Here is a 21123-nt window from a genome sequence, read left to right on the forward strand (position 1 = left end):
TCTACACTAAAGCTAAAATTAACCCTGCAAGCTCACTACAAACTCCCTAATTAACCCTTTCACTGCTAGCCATAATACACGTGTGAGGCGCAACAGGATTTAGTGGCCTTCTAATTACCAGAAAGCAACGCCAAAGTCATATATGTCTGCTATTTCTGAACAAAGGGGATCCCAGACAAGCATTTACAACCATTTGTGCCATAATTGCACAAGCTGTTTGTAAATGATTTCAGTGAGAAACCTAAAATTGTGAAAAATTTTACGTTTTTTTTTTAATTTGATCGCATTTGGCGGTGAAATGGTGGCATGAAATATACCAAAATGTGCCTAGATCAATACTTGGGGTTGTCTACTACACTACACTAAAGCTAAAATTAACCCTACAAGCTCCCTAAAAGCTCCCTAATTAACCCCTTAACTGCTGGGCATGATACACTTGTGGTGCGCAGTGGCATTTAGCGGCCTTCTAATTACCAAAAAGCAACGCCAAAGCCATATATGTGTGCTATTTCTGAACAAAGGGGATCCCAGAGAAGAATTTACAACCATTTATGCCATAATTGCACAAGTTGTTTGTAAATCATTTCAGTGAGAAATCGAAAGTTTGTGAAAAAATTTGTGAAAAAGTGAACGATTTTTTGTATTTGATCGCATTTGGCGGTGAAATGGTGGTATGAAATATACCAAAATTGGCCTAGATCAATACTTTGGGATGTCTACTAAAAAAAAATATATACATGTCAAGGGATATTCAGGGATTCCTGAAAGATATCAGTGTTCTAATGTAACTAGCGCTAATTTTGGAAAAAAATGGTTTGGAAATAGCAAAGTGCTACTTGTATTTATGGCCCTATAACTTGCAAAAAAAGCAAAGAACATGTAAACATTGGGTATTTCTAAACTCAGGACAAAATTTAGAAACTATTTAGCATGGGTGTTTTTTGGTGGTTTTAGATATGTAACAGATTTTGGGGGTCAAAGTTAGAAAAAGTGTGTTTTTTTTCAATTTTTCCTCATATTTTATCATTTTTTTTATAGTAAATTATAAGATATGATGAAAATAATGGTATCTTTAGAAAGTCCATTTAATGGCGAGAAAAACGGTATATAATATGTGTGGGTACAGTAAATGAGTAAGAAGAAAATTACAGCTAAACACAAACACCGCAAAAATGTAAAAATAGTCTTGGTCCCAAACGGACAGAAAATGGAAAAGTGCTGTGGTCATTAAGGGGTTAAAAGAAGTAGTGTCTTCCATAGGAATAGTAGTACGTTTGGCAGGAGTAGAAAAAGCCCCATCAACTTTGGGGACTTTTTCCCAAAACTCTAATCTAGCCACTGGCAAAGGGTACAACCTTTTAAACCTAGAAGAAGGAATGAAAGAAGTACCAGGCTTAATCCATTCCTTAGCAATCACATCAGAAATAGCATCAAGAACTGGAAAAACCTCAGGAGTAACCACCGGAGGATTATAAACAGAATTTAAATGTTTACTAGTTTTGCGATCAAGATGACTATAACTCCTCAATATCCAAAGTAACCAACACTTCTTTTAACAAGGAACGAATATACTCAATCTTGAAAAGATAAGTAGATTTGTCAGTGTCAATGTCTGAGGTAGGATCTTCTGAATCAGAGAGATCCTCATCAGAGGAGGATATTTCAGTATGTTGTCATTAGAAATTTCATAAATGTTATGAGAAGTTTTAAAAGACCTTTTACATTTATTAGAAGGCGGAATAGCAGACAAAGCCTTCTGTATCGCATCAGCAATATAATTTTCCATATCAACAGCGATATATCTGCATGAAAAAGCTTATCATGACAACTGTTACATACTACAGCGGGAGATATCATCTCAGCCAACTTACAACAGATACACTTAGCTTTGGTAGAACTGTGATCATGCAGCAGGGTTCCAACAGTTGCTTCTGAGACATGATCAGATTGAGACATCTTGCAAAATGTAAAAGAAAAAACTACATTAAAGCAAAATATACAATTTCCTTATATGGCAGTTTCAGGAATAGGAAAAAATGCAAACAGCATAGCACTCTGAGCATATAGAAGGCAAGAGGCATATAGGAAGTGGGGTGAGAAATAAACTAAATTTTTTGGCGGCAAGTATGACGCAAAAGGAAGTCGAAATTTTTTTTTCCCCAACAACATCCGGAAATAACGCAACCCGCGTCATAACAGACGCAACCTCGTGCAGGGAACCTGATGTCAACTAAGACGCCGGAAATGACGAACTTGAGTCATCAAAGACGTACCTTCGTGCCAAAAATGATGCAATAAATAACAGCATTTTGTGACCTCGCAAGCGTAATTTTCCCTGCGAAATTTAAAAAAACCCAGTCAATTTGAAAAAAAGGACTATACCCCAAAGCGCTAATTATAGAGAAAATCATAGAAATCAAGCACAAACTTACTTCACCACCTCCATAGGAGGCAAAGTTTGTAAAACTGAATTGTGGGTGTGGTGAGGGGTGTATTTATAGGCATTTTAAGGTTTGGGAAACTTTGCCCCTCCTGGTAGGACTGTATATCCCATACGTCACTAGCTCATGGACTCTTGCCAATTACATGAAAGAAATCTGATTTACTCAGACAGACCTCCTACAAATTTAAAAAAAACATAATTTATGCTTACCTGATAAATTTATTTCTCTTGTGATGTATCGAGTCCACGGATTCATCCTTACTTGTGGGATATTCTCCTTCCCAACAGGAAGTGGCAAAGAGAGCACCCACAGCAGAGCTGTCTCTATAGCTTCTCCCTTAGCTCCACCCCCCAGTCATTCGACCGAAGGCTAGGAAGAAAAAGGAGAAACTGTAGGGTGCAGTGGTGACTGAAAGTTTTAAAATAAAAATATATATGCCTGTCTTAAAAAAACAGGGCGGTCCGTGGACTCGATACATCACAAGAGAAATAGATTTATCAAGTAAGCATAAATTATGTTTTCTCTTGTAAGATGTATCGAGTCCACGGATTCATCCTTACTTGTGGGATACCAATACCAAAGCTTTAGGACACGGATGAAGGGAGGGACAAGACAGGGACCTTAAACGGAAGGCACCACTGCTTGTAGAACCTCTCTCCCAAAAATAGCCTCCGAAGAAGCAAAAGTCTCAAATTTGTAAAATTTGGAAAAAGTATGAAGCGAAAACCAAGTCGCCGCCTTACAAATCTGTTCAACAAAAGCCTCATTTTTAAAATTCCATGTGGAAGCCACAGCTCTAGTAGAATGAGCAGTAATTCTTTCAGGAGGCTGCTGTCCAGCAGTCTCATAGGCCAAATGGATGATGCTTTTCAGCCAAAAGGAAAGAGAGGTAGCCGTAGCCCTTTGACCTCTCCATTTACCAGAATAAACAACAAACAAACAAGATGTTTGACAGAAATCTTTAGTTGCTTGTAAGTAGAACTTTAAAGCACGAACAACATCAAGATTGTGTAACAGACGTTCCTTCTTAGATGAAGGATTAGGACACAGAGAAGGAACCACAATCTCTTGATTGATATTCTTATTAGAAACACCCTTAGGAAGAAACCCAGGTTTGGTACGCAAAACCACCTTATCTGCATGGAAAACAAGGTAAGGGGAATCACATTGTAAAGCAGATAGCTCATAAACTCTTCCGAGCTGAAGAGATAGCTACTAAAAACAAAACTTTCCAAGATAGAAGCTTAATTTCTATGGAATGCATAGGTTCAAACGGAACCCCTTGAAGAACTTTAAGAACTAAGTTTAGGCTCCATGGCGGAGCAACAGGTTTAAATACAGGCTTGATTCTGACCAAAGCCTGACTAAATGCTTAAACGTCTGGGACATCTGCCAGACGTTTGTGTAGTAGAATAGACAAAGCAGATATTTGTCCTTTTAAGGAACTAGCAGATAATCCCTTCTCCAAACCTTCTTGGAGAAAAGACAATATTCTAGGAATCCTAATCTTACTCCACGAGTAACCTTTGGATTCACACCAATAAAGATATTTGCGTCAAATCTTATGATAGATCTTCCTGGTGACAGGCTTTCTAGCCTGAATCAGGGTATCAATGACCGACTCAGAGAAACCACGCTTTGATAGAATCAGGCGTTCAATCTCCAAGCAGTCAGACACAGAGAAATTAGATTTGGATGCGTGAACGGACCTTGGATTAGAAGGTCCCGCCTCAATGGCAGAGTCCACGGTGGAACTGAGGACATGTCCACTAGGTCTGCATACCAAATCCTGCGTGGCCACGCAGGTGCTATCAGAACTACCGAAGCTCTCTCCTGCTTGATTCTGGCAACCAGACGTGGGAGGAGAGGAAACGGTGGAAATACATAGGCCAGATTGAAGGACCAAGGCACAGCTAGAGCATCTATCAGTACCGCCTTGGGATGCCGGGACCTGGACCCGTAATGAGGAAGTTTGGCATTCTGACGAGACGCCATCAGATCCAATTCTGGTGTGCCCCATAGCTGAATCAGCTGGGCAAATACCTCCGGATGGAGTTCCCACTCCCCCGGATGAAAAGTCTGACGACTTAGAAAATCCGCCTCCCAGTTCTCTACCCCTGGGATGTGGATTGCTGAGAGATGGCAAGAGTGATCCTCTGCCCACCGGATTATTTTGGTTACCCCCATCATCGCTAGAGGACTCCTTGTTCCTCCTTGATGATTGATATAAGCTACAGTCGTGATGTTGTCCGACTTAAACCTGATGAATTTGGCCGCAGCAAGCTGAGGCCACGCCTGAAGCGCATTGAATATCGCTCTCAGTTCTAGAATGTTTATCGGGAGGAGAGCTTCCTCCCGATACCATAAGCCCTGTGCTTTCAGGGAGTTCCAGGCTGCACCCCAGCCTAGCAGGCTGGCATCTGTCGTTACAATGAGCCACTCTGGCCAGCGGAAACACATTCCCTGAGACAGGTGGTCCTGAGACAACCACCAGAGAAGAGAGTCTCTATTCCCCTGGTCCAGATGCAGTTGAGGAGATAAATCTGCATAATCCCCATTCCACTGTTTGAGCATGCATAGTTGCAGTGGTCTGAGGTGTAGGCGGGCAAAAGGAACTATGTCCATAGCCGCTACCATGAGTCCGATTACCTCCATACACTGAGCCACTGATGGCCGAGGAATGGAATGAAGAGCTCGGCAAGTGGTTAAAAGTTTTAATTTTCTGACCTCAGTCTACCAAGTCTATCAGAGTCCCTAGGAAGGAAACTCTTGTAAGAGGGAAGAGAGAACTCTTTTTTATGTTCACCTTCCACCCGTGAGCTCTCAGAAAAGCCATCACAATGTCCGTGTAAGACTTGGCTAGCTGGAAAGTCGATGCCTGAATTAAGATGTCATCTAGACGACATCTTAATTCAGGCATCGACTTTCCAGCTAGCCAAGTCTTACACGGACATCGTGTTGGCTTTTCTGAGAGCTCACGGGTGGAAGGTGAACATAAAAAAGAGTTCTCTCTTCCCTCTAGATAAGAGCTCTAGATAAGGCGCCACTGCTATGCCCCGTGGTCGCAGAACCGCCAGAAGGGACCCTAGCACTTTTGTGAAAATTCTGGGAGCCGTGGCCAACCCGAAGGGAAGAGCCACAAACTGGTAATGCCTGTTTAGAAAGGCGAATCCGAGAAATTGATGATGATCTCTGTGAATAGGGATGTGTAGTTACGCATCCTTTAAGTCCACCGTAGTCATATATTGACCCTCCTGGATCAGAGGTAGAATAGTCCGAATAGTCTCCATCTTTAATGATGGAACCTTGAGGAACTTGTTTAGAATTTGAGATCCAAGATTGGTCTGAAAGTTCCCTCTTTTTTGGGAACCACAAACAGGTTTGAATAAAACCCTAGCCCCTGTTCCTCTATCGGGACTGGGCGGATGACCCCCATGGTATGTAGTAGGTCTTCTACACAGCGTAAGAACGCCTCTCTCTTTGTCTGGTTTACAGACAATCGAGAAATGTGAAATCTCCCCCTTGGAAGGGAGTCTTTGAATTCCAGAAGATATCCCTGGGACACATTTTCTAAAGCCCAGGGATCGTGAACATCTCTCGCCCAAGCCTGAGCGAAGAGAGAGAGTCTGCCCCCTACTAGATCTGGTCCTGGATCGGGGGCTACCCCTTGTTCCAAGGTTAGGTCTCCAGACTGACTTGGATTGGGCAAAATTCCCCTCTTGCTTTGCAGTAGAGGAAGCTGAAGCGGGACCACTCTGAAAGTTCCGAAAGGAACGAAAATTATTCTGTTTGGTCCACATCTTATTTGATCTATCCTGAGGGAGGGCATGACCTTTCCCTCCAGTGATGTCTGAAATAATCTCTTTCAGTTCAGGCCCAAATAGGGTCTTACCTTTGAAAGGAATGTTCAAAAGTTTAGATTTAGATGACACATCAGCAGACCAGGATTTAAGCCATAATGCCCTGCATGCTAAAATGGCAAAACCTGAATTGTTTGCCGCTAATTTAGCCAGTTGAAATGCGGCATCTGTAATAAAAGAATTAGCCAATTTAAGGGCCTTAATTCTGTCCATAATCTCCTGTAATGGAGTCTCCATTTGAAGAGCCTCCTCTAGAGCCTCAAACCAGAAAGCAGCTGCAGTCGTTACAGGAACAATGCATGCAATAGGTTGGAGAGAAAAACCTTGATGAACAAAAATTTTCTTCAAGAGACCCTCTAATTTTTTATCCATAGGATCTTTGAAAGCACAACTGTCTTCGATAGGTATAGTTGTACGCTTAGACAGAGTAGAAATAGCTCCCTCCACCTTAGGAACTGTCTGCCATGAGTCCCTTATGGTGTCAGATATGGGAAACATTTTCTTAAAAACAGGAGGGGGAGTGAACGGAATACCTTGTCTATCCCACTCCTTAGCAATAATATTCACAATCCTCTTAGGGACTGGAAAAACATCAGTGTAAACAGGAACCTCTAAGTATTTATCCATTTTACACAATTTCTCTGGGACCGGTTATAGGATCACAATCATCTAGAGTTGCTAATACCTCCCTAAGCAATAAGCGGAAGGTGTTCAAGCTTAAATTTAAAGGCCGTCATATCAGAATCTGTCTGAGGAAGCGTCTTTCCTGAATCAGAAATTTCTCCCTCAGATAACAAATCCCTCACCCCTACCTCAGAGCATTGTGAGGGCATATCAGATACGGCTACTAAAGCATGAGACGGCTCAGCATTTTTCCTTAACCCAGAGCTGTCCCGCTTTCCTTGTAAACCAGGCAGTTTGGATAAAACCTCTGTGAGGGGGGGCGGAGCTAGCCATCAAGGGAGCAAGACGTGCCCTGATAGAGCTCCTGATTTTATATCATTTAAAACAACTTTTATGTCTAAAATTCCTCACAAAATGATTTAGGACCTATGTTCCAGAAGGGGATAACACCACTTGGTGAGCTAAGAGATAGCTGGAAACGCAGAAACATATAGGAGATTCAGCTTCTCGATCGTCGGAATACCACGCGGCATTGTAAATTATGCCCTGGGATACTATGAAACAGCGTGGATCTTAAGCAGCACTGATTGTGTTAAGGAGCAGCTCTACCCTTTTCAACTATCATACCACTCAGCGCAAATACCCATCAAGTTACTATTCAGTGGATCTGTTACCATCGTGGAGCGAAATTAAACCTAAAATGGCGGAGATCACTTTGCTTCTTCAGCAGCTGGGAGACAAGCTTGACGCCCAACTCTTTTCACTGCGGGCAGAGCTTACTTCTGGCTGGGATCCAGCTGGGGAGGAGAGCGGACTTAGCGTGGGGAGACCACAGGTTAAGAACAGCCCTGATCACATACCTCCAGCCGGCTCTTCCTCACTAACACCACGGGGACCGCAACGCAGCTGTGACCTGAAATGCCCACACACAGCTTACCAGAATCAGCGGGCATTAGCTTCTCTACGGAGTAGAGCTGGAGGAAGCGTAGCTGCATATCAGTTGTATCCCGCGGGAGGTACGGCCGACTCCCGTGGTCATATTACTGAGTGTCCTGAGCCTGCATTTGAAAAATGTTTGCCGATGGAGCTGTTTACTATTGCACCCGATAGCCCAGCAGAATTCCAAGCAGGAGAGACCTTGCGGGGGTTTACCTCTGTTTCCAAGAGGTTTATGCATGGTGGTTGGGATTCCCAACATAACACACAGGGCTTGCCCCGTTTAGGGGTAGGCTAGGATGGAGGGTTTGGCATATGATCTGGCAGGGTATTAAAGTAAGCTGCAATTGCTTCTCCCTCTAACTCTTAGATACCCCTCTATTGTATAACCCTGGATTCCTACACCGGTGACATTGGAGATATCACACCAGGACCTCAGCTTGCTTATAAAAGGACAAATACATTTGAGTCACTCTGAAGTTGGATTTAAGTTTATATATTGTATATATTGCCTATAGATGTTATGGTTACTTTTACATGTTATTTGTCTTCTTTACATAATTTTTGCACTCAATGTCCTTGTAATTCAGCAAGATATTAATGACATGCTTTCACTGAAATATTTGCTACTTCACTATACAATCCAGCATTATCACAAGTTCATTTTTATTCTAGCTTTGCAAGGAAATTCACCCCTATAATTTTAGAGAAACAAACCCGGTTAGGTTTGGGACCAGGGTTGTCCCCTCATGAGGTACTGTTAGTTACATAGGTTACTAATATCATTAGTGTATGAGACATACATTCTACCTCCAGCTATTGGACCACACTGTATGGTTTCATGTGGTCTATTACACATGGTGTTTCATAGGCCCTCCTTTACACATTTGAGCTCAGCGAGACATGCTAGTTCGCCTCTAGGCAGTTCATAATAATGAGGTACTAAATGTTATCTTTCCTCTAATATTGATATATTTTGGGCTCTTCAGAGAATTACTTTACTATAACTATATGAACTCTTGCTTCTGAGGATATGGGGTTCAGTAATATCCAGACTTAGAAAGTTGAATAAGTATACTTTGTTATAATATTTTATGATTCCCCAGTTAATAATCCATAACTTTTCGTTTAGTTGCAAATTAAAAATTCAGCACCTAACTCATGCAAGCAGTGTAGCTAACGCAGTATGTTTTATTGTAAAATTGCTATTTCATTAAAAGGTATGTTAAGTACTGCTCCATTTTGACCCCTCCCCCCCCCCATCTAACCTACTTTTTAGGTACTCACCCAATCTGGTGAATTGTTGTTGTGGTATTAATCCACTTTCTTCTACTAATCTTTATAACCATTATATACTTTTGATGCGAAAAATGTGATAGGTAATAAGTTGTCATATGCCGATGAACCACAGCAAGTTAATGTTAACATAGAGCAAGTGATGTATGGCGCTATATATGAGCCTAGGATTGTCACTAATGCAGTTTGCAGACCTCACTTAGCATACTGAAGGGGTATTATTATGGAGTCCCGAGATCAGAGACAGACTGCAGTTACTAGTCTCTGGCGATACATTTCTAATGGAATATCCCCTTTTTATACGTTATCCTGTCATGGGAATACTAATAGTGTTAACTTTTATCTTACTCCAGTAGGAGCTTGCCTGTTCCCAATTATTCCAATATAAGGTATCCGGTGTGCTCATCTTAAATTTACCAGCTAAACGGGTTACCACCTAGGAATATAGATATTTTGTAAAAATCTCCTACGTCTTCTGTATATTTTTGTGGCACCTCATCACTTCCATATAAACAAAAGGTTCCAGGCATTTTTCACCTACATGTCGTATCATTAGTTAATTTCAATACTTGTATAAACATTGTTTGGGTCCCAGAGAGACCATATGTGTTAGTTGAGACCCTCTCTAGTTTGAGATTTTTTCTTCAGGGTACAAAAGTGACCCGGCTTAAGCTGGGAGGTGTTACATTATATTATACTATAGTTGTCCTTTAACGTTCAAACTTTACCTCTCATTTCTGAACGTATGGTATTATGCTGAATATCTTAACTGTGCGTATCATGCTAGTTATTAGCTTAATTGCATATAGAGGTATCACAGTAAACTTAATATATAAAATAAAACCTAAGGTACCATGAAAATAGCTTAAATGATATACTAGATGTGTAATTCTATAGACTTGTTATATTTTTATGTCAATCTATTGGTTGTTATGCATTATACTTTGTATCGCCAACTACCTTAATAAAAAACTTTGATTTAAAAAAAAAAAAAAACCTCTGTGAGGGTTGTATTCATAACTGTGGCCATGTCTTGTAAAGTAAATGAATTCGACGCACTAGAGGTACTTGGCGTCACTTGTGCGGGCGTTACTGGTTGTGACACTTGGGGAGAGCTAGATGGTGAACCCTCATTTACTTCTGAATGAGAATCATCTATTGCTCTATTTTTAAGAACTAATATATGTTCTTTATAATTTATAGATATCAGTACAACTGGGGCACATTCTAAGAGGGGGTTCCACAATGGCTTCCAAACATATTGAACAAGGATTTTCCTTGGTGTCAGACATGTTAAACAGGCTAGTAATGTAACAAGCAAGCTTGGAAAACACTGTAATCAAAGTAAATAACACTTAGAAATAAAATGGTACTGTGCCTTTAAGAGAAAAAAAAGTTGCACAAGTTCTGCAAAACAGTGTAAAAAAGCAGTAAACTTTTAACAAATTTTTTACAGTAGTATCTTACAGCCTTAGTAACTTTGCACAGCTATGCAAATAAACAATTAACCCCTTAATGGCAAAACCGGATTGAAAAAAACGTCAAAACCGGTAAAAAAGACTTTCAGCACCTCCTTTACAGCCCTCAAACACAGCAGGAACCACTGGAGAAGCAGTTGGATGTCTCTAAGGAAAAGAAACTGCCCAACTGAGGCGCGAAAATAGGCCCCTCCCACCTCACTCGATGTTTTGAGGCCTATCAAACAAACACCAGAGTGTCTCTGAATTAACCATGTGGGTTAAAAAACCCCAAAACAAGCCACAATGACCCCTTTAGTCCCTTCAAAAATTTTTTATAATTGCATCATTTAATGAACAAACAAAAAAGTTTTTTCCTAACAGTGTCACCAGTAACTTATGAGCCCTTCAAGCAAGCTGAAATTCCTATCCAAGTGTCTGAACACAGCTTACCTTCCCTCATGAGGATATTGCCAGCCTTTTCTAGAATTAACACAGTCTGTCTAGAAAAAATATAGACTGAACATACCTCATATGCAGCTTAGCATGCAAACCGTTCCCCCAACTAAAGTTTTCCTGTACTCTTCAGCACTTGTGAGAACAGCAGTGGATCTTAGTTACAAAGTGCTAAGATCATAATCCTCCTTGCAGAAATCTTCATCCCTTTTCTGCCAGAGAGTAAATAGTACACACCGGTACCATTTAAAATAACAAACTTTTGCTTGAGAAATAAAAAACTAACATTTTTGTCACCACACTCGCTCTGCACTTCCTAGTTTCTTAGAGTAGGCAAAATGAATGACTGGGGGGTGGAGCTAAGGGAGGAGCTATATAGACAGCTCTGCTGAGGGTGCTCTCTTTGCCACTTCCTGTTGGGAAGGAGAATATTCCACAAGGATGAATCCGTGGACTCGATACATCTTACAAGAGAAAACTATGCATCGAAAACCTCCTATTGAACACAACTATTCTAACTTCTATAAATACTTAGTCAAGGCTAAAATGCCCCAATTACCATCCTATACTCAAAGATGGGAGAAGGAACTAGGTACACAATCTCCAACTCACCATTGGAATCTCAGATTCCTGGCTACCGCTAAAATTAGAAACCAATATAAAAAAAACTTTTGATAAGGTGGTACATGACCCCATAACGTCTTAAACATCTATTCAAATTGGCATGTTACACCTTTGGTGGGAATGCCCAAGATTGCAGCCATTCTGGACCCAAATAATTTATGCAATTAATAAAATAGACTCTCCATAATTGCCCAAGCCTGAAATATTTCTCTCAAATCCCACCTCCAGTTCAAAGTGCATAATTTAAAAAAATATATTTTCCAAATTTGAATTAACACTGTCAGGCGCTTAGCTTTAGAAAAGTACTAATATTTTAAAATAGAGAAGGTAGACCTTTTTCTAGGACATAATGTTTTATTGGGAAATTTACACTATAGACTCCATTTAGGTACCATTCAAAATAAATAACTTCTTGATTGAAGAAACTTAAACTAACACCTCACTTTACCTCTTCCTAGTACAAACACAGGCAAAGAGAATGACTGGGGGTGGAGGGAAGGGAGGAGCTATATATACAGCTCTGCTGTGGTGCTCTTTGCCACTTCCTGTTAGCAGGAGGTTAATATTACACAAGTAAGGATGAAATCAGTTGACTCGTCATATCTTGTAGAAGAAAACACATTGTCCTCTCAGCTTAGAGAATCTCAAACACATATGTTACATCAAGATTATCTCACCCCTAAGCGTATCTCAGATTGGAACAAATTGATTGGTAATCATTGTGTCAAGTGTTCGTTACTTGCCCCAGACTTTTACCACTACTTTTATGATTGCCCTACAATTAGGAATTTTTGGTGCAGGCTACTATACCGGTTACTAAAAACTTTTGATGTTAAACTCAATCAATTTGGAGACGATTTGCTTCTTAGACTGGGACGTTAGTTTAAAAAAGTTATGTCCAACTTTAACCTTGATATTTCTTTTGGCTAGGAATTGTGTTTTATCTTTGTGGATAGATTAAAAAAAAGTCCCAAGGTAGTTAATCTTACTCACAAATTGTGGACACATCTACTCATTGAGTAACATGACACTCAATTGGATACAACGCCTCATACTGGTTTATGAAAACACCCAAGTGTCAAAAATATTGTCCCCAATATGAATCCTTAACTGTTAAGGATTATTATGTCCCAAAAACAATCTGTTAATGAGTGCTGCTGTCCTTCTGTACCTGGATTCAACTTCAGGACAGATGCTGCTCCTTAGGCGTGGCAGGTACTTCACTCCCTGTCATGGACTTGTAGGAAAAGAAAGGAGTAACCAACTCTGGCTTTCTACAAAAAGGGTAGCAAAGTGTTAAAAATAAAGCAAAGACAACCTCGCCGCCTTTTAACTGCTAAAAGCCACCACTACTCTTACTAAAGAGATTGACGTGGACACAGCTAGGCCCCAATCCTTGCTTGCAGGGAAAAGTAACCATAAAAGGATTAAATATCTTCAGACACCAACTTCGCACATCCTCCATTGACAGAGGCAAAGAGAATGACTAGGGATTATGGGTAGGGGAAGTTACACTTAACAGCTTTGCTGGGGAGCTCTTTGCCTCCTCCTCCTGCTGGTCAGGAGTTGAATATCCCACTAGTAATTTGAATGTCATAGACTCTCCATACCATAGGAAAACATAATTTATGTAAGAACTTACCTGATAAATTTCTTTCATATTAGCAAGAGTCCATGAGCTAGTGACGTATGGGATATACATTCCTACCAGGAGGGGCAAAGTTTGCCAAACTTCAAAATGCCTATAAATACACCCCTCACCACACCCACAATTCAGTTTAACGAATAGCCAAGAAGTGGGGTGATAAGAAAGGAGCGAAAGCATCAAATAAGGAATTGGAATAATTGTGCTTTATACAAAAAAATCATAACCACCACAAAAAGGGTGGGCCTCATGGACTCTTGCTAATATGAAAGAAATGAATTTATCAGGTAAGTTCTTACATAAATTATGTTTTCTTTCATGTAATTAGCAAGAGTCCATGAGCTAGTGACATATGGGATAATAAATACCCAAGATGTGGAACTTCCACGCAAGAGTCACTAGAGAGGGAGGGATAAAATAAAGACAGCCAATTCCGCTGAAAAATTAATCCACTACCCAAATCAAAAAAGTTTCAATTTTTATAATGAAAAAAACTGAAATTATAAGCAGAAGAATCAAACTGAAACAGCTGCCTGAAGTACCATTCTACCAAAACTGCTTCTAAAGAAGAGAAAACATCAAAATGGTAGAACATAGTAAAAGTATGCAAAGAAGACCAAGTCATTGCTTTGCAAATCTGATCAACAGAAGCTTCATTCTTAAAAAGCCCAGGAAGTAGAAACTTACCTAGTAGAATGAGCCGAAATCCTCCGAGGCGGGAATCCACCCGACTCCAAATAAGTATGATGAATCAAAAGTTTAAGCAAGATGCCAAAATAAATGGCAGAAGCCTTTTGACCTTCCTAAAACCAGAAAAGATAACAAATAGACTAGAAGTCTATCTGAAATCTGAATAGCTTCAACATAGAATTTTCAAAAACGCCAAAGAAAGTAAGAATCTCACCAAAGAAGTCTTAGGAAAACAATAAGTTCTCCCTAATGTTGTTAGAATTTACAACTTTAGGTAAGAATTGAAATGAGGACAGCAAAAACCACCTTATCCTGATGAAAAAATCAGAAAAAAGAGATTCACAAGAAAGAACAGATAATTCAAAAACTGTTCTAGCTGAAGAGATGTCCAAAAAGAACAATACTTTCCATGAAAGTAATTAATGTCCAGAGCAAACATATGCTCAAATAGAAGAGCCTAAAAAGCCTTCAGAACCAAATTAAGACTCCAAGGAGGAGAAATTGACTTAATGACAGGTTTGATACGAATCAAAACCAAAAATGATGAATTTCAGGAAGTAACACTGCCTTATCCTGATGAAAAAAATCAGAAAAGGATATTCACAAAAAAGAGCAAATAACTCAAAAACTCTTCTAGCAGAAGAAATAACCAAAGGAACAATACTTTTCCAAGAAAGTAATTTAATGTACAGAAAATGCATAGTTTCAAACGGAGGAGGCTGTAAAGCCCTCAGCACCAAATTGAAACTCCAAAGAGGAGAGATTGAATTAATAACAGGCCTGTACAAAACAATGAATATCAGGATGATTAGCAATCTTTCTGTGAAAAAAGAACAGAAAGAGTAGAGATTTGTCCTATCAAAGAACTGAAGACAAAACCTTATCCAAACCAACCTGAAAAAATTATAAAATTCTATGAATTTTAAAAGAATGCCAAGAAAAGTAGGTCTTCCAGACTCGATAATAAATCTTTCTAGAGACAGATTTACGAGCCTGAAACATAGTATTAATCAATGAGTCAGAGAAACCTCTAGGACTAAAAATCAATCGTTCAATCTCCATCCCTTCAAATGTAATGATTTGAGATCCTGATGGAAAAAATGGGACTTGAGAAAGGCCTGGTTTAAACGGAAGTGTCCAAGGTTGGCAACTGGCCATCCGAATGAGATCCGCATACCAAAACCTGAGAGGCCATGCTGGAGCCACCAGCAGAACAAACAAATACTCCATAAGAATTTTGGAAATCACTTTGGAAGAAGAACTAGAGGCGGAAAGAAATAGGCAAAAAGATAATTCCAAAGAAATGTCAATGCATACACTACTTCCGCCTGAGGATCCCCAGACCTGAATAGGCCCCTGGGAAGTTCTTTATTCAGATGAGATGCCAACAGATCTATTTCTAGAAATGCTCACATCTGAAAAATTGAAAAACATATCTGGGTATGAGAGACCATTCTCCCGGATATAAAGCTTGATTAACAGAGATAATCCGCTTCCCAAATATCTATACCTGGGAAAAAAAACACAGAATTTAGATAGGAGCTGGATTTAGCCCAAGCTAATATCCGAGACACTTCTGTCACAGCCTAAGGACTGATAGTCCCACCCTGATGATTGACATACACCATAGTAGTGATATTGTCTGAAAAACAAAAAATATCTCTTCTTCAAAAAGAAACTAACTGAAAAAACTCTGAGAATGCACGGAGTTCTAAAATATCAAATGGTAATCTCGCCTCCTGAGTGTCATATCACAGTAATTCTAAATCTCTATACTTCATGTTTTCCACGTTTCACTGTCCCTTTAAACATAATATCACATGACCGTTATGCCTTTATAAGCCCTCCTCTCTAATTCATCGATGCTTGGTAATTTGATTCACATGAGGAGTGATCACAACTTTCAAGAAGCTCTCTCCATTTTCGTCAAGTTGTTTTCTAACTTTATATCTGCAAAGTTCTCTTCAATCACAGGACAGCATACTTCATTCTGAAACGCTAACTGACATACAGCGTGTCTGCAGTAGTTCGGCGTCTGACGTCATCAGCACTCCGGGAGTCAGTGTCGCAGCTCCTCTCTGTTGCCGGATTCTACACTGCTTCTCAGGACAACTGAATTGCTAGCAAGCAAAGTCTTCACAAGTACACGCTGGTCATGAAGTGTTGGGTATCGTACTAAACTTAAAGTTATTGCTGAAGTTACGCTAATTTCATATGTTCCTAAGACTGTATATACTAACAAATCAAGCTTATACATATACGTTACTAATGGAAAGTGTGCATGTTTAACATCTTCTGCATATATCCTGGTTATTTCTGCATACAATACACTGCCATAACAATTCTGCTGCATTCATAAATAAGGTTGCATATGAACTTTACTAACCTGAACATTTAAGCATCGTACCTGAGTGATAAGCTACAATCTATTTAAAGAGATACTAACAGAGCTTCAATTACATAAAGTTATAATTTATTCTATATCCAAAGAGATTATCTATTGTTTAGCAAATGCTATTATATTACTTAGGAGAGTATTAGCACATTCACATTGTTGTGCATATCTCCAGCAACTAAAGATAGTTGTTATTTACTTTTGACCTAAACAGGTCACCCTCAGTCAATGAGCAGAATAAGGTTCCTAGTTTATCAAGGTACCTAGGTTTGGTGTGAGACTGAGTGGAGTAGATACAACTGGGTTCATATTAATTATATAATAAATCCTCACATATTACCAAGCCACCCTTAACCCACTTGTATCTATAATGGATGTTACTGAATTGTCCAACCGTGTTGGAACCCTTTCTCAAGATATGGATATAATGATCCAGGGTCTTAGGGACCTCCAAGTTGAAAATCAGGAATTACGAAAATATATTAGGGATCATGTACCTGCTCAAACTTTACCATCACCTCTTGTTTCTCCTGAGCCACAAATATGTCCACCTGAGAGATTTTCTGGAGACAGAACTCAATTTAGAGACTTTAAAAATTCATGTACTTTATTATTTTCATTGAAACCAAGAACCTATCCTACCGAAAGGGTTAAAGTTCTAACGGTAATTTCTTATCTCACTGGTGAAGCCAAGGCATGGGCTAATGCATACTATGAGAAAGAAGATCCTATCTTAAACTCATTAGAATCATTTTTTAATGCCATGTCCTTACTATATGAAGATCACGACAAACAAGCTTCAGCAGAAAATTCTATCAGACATCTGCGACAAGGTAGACGCCCTGTAGAAGAATATATAACTGATTTCAAAAGATGGGCACCTGACACACAGTGGAATAACCCAGCTTTGACAAATCAATTCCGTATTGGATTAGCAGATGCTCTAAAAGATGAATTGGCACGTGTGGTTATTCCTAAGGACTTAGAAAATCTTATGACCTTGTCTATATCTATTGATCGTCGTTTGAGGGAAAGGAAGATTGAAAGAGGGTCATCAGAATTATCCACCAAGAAAGCCTATAGCTCTCATTCAGTTTCCACTGTCCGTTCAACAGATGAGCCTATGGAGATAGGTTTTGTCAAAGGTCCTCTTAAACCTGAAGAAAAGGCTAGACGAAGACAACTTAATCTTTGTTTATATTGTGCTGCTAAGGACCACGGAGTAAAGGAGTGTCCAATTCTGTTAAAATCAAAAAAGGGTAAGCAAGAGATAGCTCATTTAAATGAGACTGTTATAAAAAACTCATCTCACTTTACTCTGTTTGTCTACAGTGGGATAAACATCAACTTAAAGCCCAGGTGGTAATCGATTCAGGAGCAACTAATAATTTCATTCATTCATCCTTTGTTGAAAATCACAAGATTCCTATAATTAAAAAATTAATTGCATTACCTATTCGAGTTGTTGATGGTTCTTTTATCAATTCAGGTCCTGTTACCCATCATACAGATCCATTATCATTAACATTTTCATCAGGTCACTCTGAATTGTGTACCTTTGAGGTTATTCATTCTCCTTTGTACCCCATAATTCTAGGACTTTCATGGCTAAAGAAACATCAACCAAACATCTCATGGAATAGTGGTACTATTTCCTTCGACTCACCATATTGTAAAAAACACTGTACACAATCACAAACTATATTACAGGTTGATATCACAAATATACCAACAGAGTACTCAGATTTTTATGATGTTTTTGATAAGGTTGAGGCTCAATCTCTACCTCCCCACAGACCCTACGACTGTCCTATCGATTTAAAACCAAACAGTAAAATCCCTTATGGTCGTATATATCCACTCTCTGAACCAGAACTGCTTCATCTCAAAGGATATCTTGAGGAAAATCTAAAGAAAGGTTTTATTCGGCCTTCTACATCTTCAGCTGGTGCCGGGATCTTTTTCGTGAAGAATAAAGATGACAGTCTCAGGCCTATAATTGACTATAGACAACTGAACAACTGTACAATAAAAAATAGATATCCTTTACCTCTTATTCCAGAACTCATAGAGAGGTTACAGGGTGCTACCATTTTCACCAAACTGGATTTAAGAGGTGCATATAATTTAATTAGAATTCGCAAAGGTGATGAATGGTTAACTGCCTTTCGCACTAGGTATGGTCTCTATGAGTATTGTGTCATGCCTTTTGGTTTGTGCAATGCACCTGCAACTTTTCAGTTTTTCATTAATGATGTTTTCAAAGATTTACTTGACACATACATTGTCATTTATTTGGACGATATTCTCATTTATTCAAATTCCAAAGAGGATCACATACAACATGTCAGAACAGTTCTTTCAAGATTAAGACAGAACAACTTATATGTTAAGGCAGAAAAATGTATATTCAATTCTGATACTATTTCTTTCCTGGGGTATCATATTTCACCAAAAGGAATATCCATGGAGGACAACAAAGTACAAGCTATCACTAACTGGCCTATTCCAAAAAACAAGAAAGAGCTCCAGAGATTCCTAGGATTCTCAAATTTTTATAGAAAATTTATTAAAGGTTTCTCTACTATCGCAAAACCTCTCACACTACTCACCCGAAAGAATAACAAATACCACTGGAACCAACAGGCAGATGATTCTTTTAACGCTCTCAAACATAGTTTCATTACCGCTCCAATTCTACAATTCCCAGATCCATCGAAACAATATACATTGGAAGTAGATGCATCCGAATTTGCAATAGGAGCCATTCTGTCTCAAAGAGATTCTTCTACCAACATGCTTCATCCTGTTGCATATTATTCTCGGGTTATGAATTCGGCCGAAATTAATTACCCAATTGGGGAAAAAGAACTTCTAGCCATCAAGGCTGCATTAGAATTTTGGAGACATCTATTAGAAGGCGCAAGATTTCCAATCATCATATTTACAGATCATCGTAATCTACAATATCTAAAAACTAACAAAAGTCTTTCTTCCAGACAAGTCAGATGGAGTTTATTCTTTACTAGATTTGATTTTATAATCACTTATCGTCCAGGAGTAAGAAATACAAAGGCAGATGCTCTATCCAGATATTCAACTCCATTAACTGAGAGTTCTGAACTAAACTCAATAATACCACCAGAAAAATTCATTGGCCTCTTAGTGGGAAAAACATCTATTCTCAAAGAACAACAACAGAATGATCCATTGATTAATGATTCTAGGATTCATAAAGGTAATGATGGATTTTTTTACCATGGTCATGCACTGTATGTTCCAGAATCTCTTAGGAATGACATTTTAGCTATGGCACATGATATTCCACTTTCAGGACATCCTGGTTTCAAGAAAACTCTTCATTTAATTCAAAGGGATTTCTGGTGGCCGCATATGATTCAGTCTGTAAAACAGTACATACAAGGGTGTGCTGTATGTACCAAATGTAAATCTCAAAGAATTCACCCTTATGGTTTACTTCTATCTCTTCCAATCGCTGACAGACCTTGGCAAGATATTGCCCTAGACTTCATTGTCGATCTACCTCCCTCTTCTAACAACACAGTCATCCTGGTTGTTGTGGATCTCTTTTCAAAAATGGCACATTTTATACCTATTCACACTTTGCCAACAGCTTCAGAAACAGCAGATTTGTTCATCAAACATATTGTCAGATTGCATGGGTTACCTAAGTCTATTACGACTGACAGGGGTACACAATTTACCTCTCGATTTTGGACACAACTCTGTTCTAGTTTGCATATTGATCGCCGTTTGAGTTCAGCTTACCATCCTCAAACAAACGGTCAGACCGAAAGGACTAATCAGAGTTTAGAGCAATATCTAAGATGCTACTGTACATTTCAGCAAGACAACTGGTCTTCTCTTCTACCTACTGCTGAATTCTCATATAATAACACCATTAATTCATCTACCAATACAACTCCATTTTTCATTAACTATGGGTTTCATCCCTCTTAACATCTTCTTCAAAGATCAGAAAGTTCTTGTCCCTTGGTAAATGACACTGTGAATACAATTGCTGAAGGATTCATTCAACTAAAACAGATTTTACTACAATCTCAAGAAAGGCAAAAACGTTATTATGACTTAAGGAGAACGAAACCTCCTGAGTATAAGGTGGGAGATCTAGTTTGGTTGTCTTCTAAACACTTGAAGCTTCACATTCCCAGTAAAAAGCTTGGTTCTCTGTTTATTGGTCCTTACAAAATTATTAGGATTGTTAATGCTAATGCTGTCACTTTACAACTACCAAGTTCTTTTAAGATACATCCAACATTTCATGTATCCCTTTTGAAACCTTATGTTCCAGTCAGAGATCAAGTCTTGACAACTCAAGTTCCGACACTCATTGAGGATGAAGTATCATATGAAGTTGATTCCATTTTGGATTCTAGATTCTATAAGAATTCTCTACAGTATTTAGTTCGGTGGAAAAATTATTCATCAGAAGAGGATTCTTGGGAACCATCCACTAACTTATCAGCCCCTAGATTGGTATCTCTGTTTCATCGCAGACATCCAGACCGTCCCAAACCCTGATCTGCGGAGCAGATCGTTAAGGGGGGTGTCCTGTCATATCACAGTAATTCTAAATCTCTATACTTCATGTTTTCCACGTTTCACTGTCCCTTTAAACATAATATCACATGACCGTTATGCCTTTATAAGCCCT

Source organism: Bombina bombina, chromosome 7 (genome assembly GCF_027579735.1).
Source record: "Bombina bombina isolate aBomBom1 chromosome 7, aBomBom1.pri, whole genome shotgun sequence".
Taxonomy (NCBI): domain Eukaryota; kingdom Metazoa; phylum Chordata; class Amphibia; order Anura; family Bombinatoridae; genus Bombina; species Bombina bombina.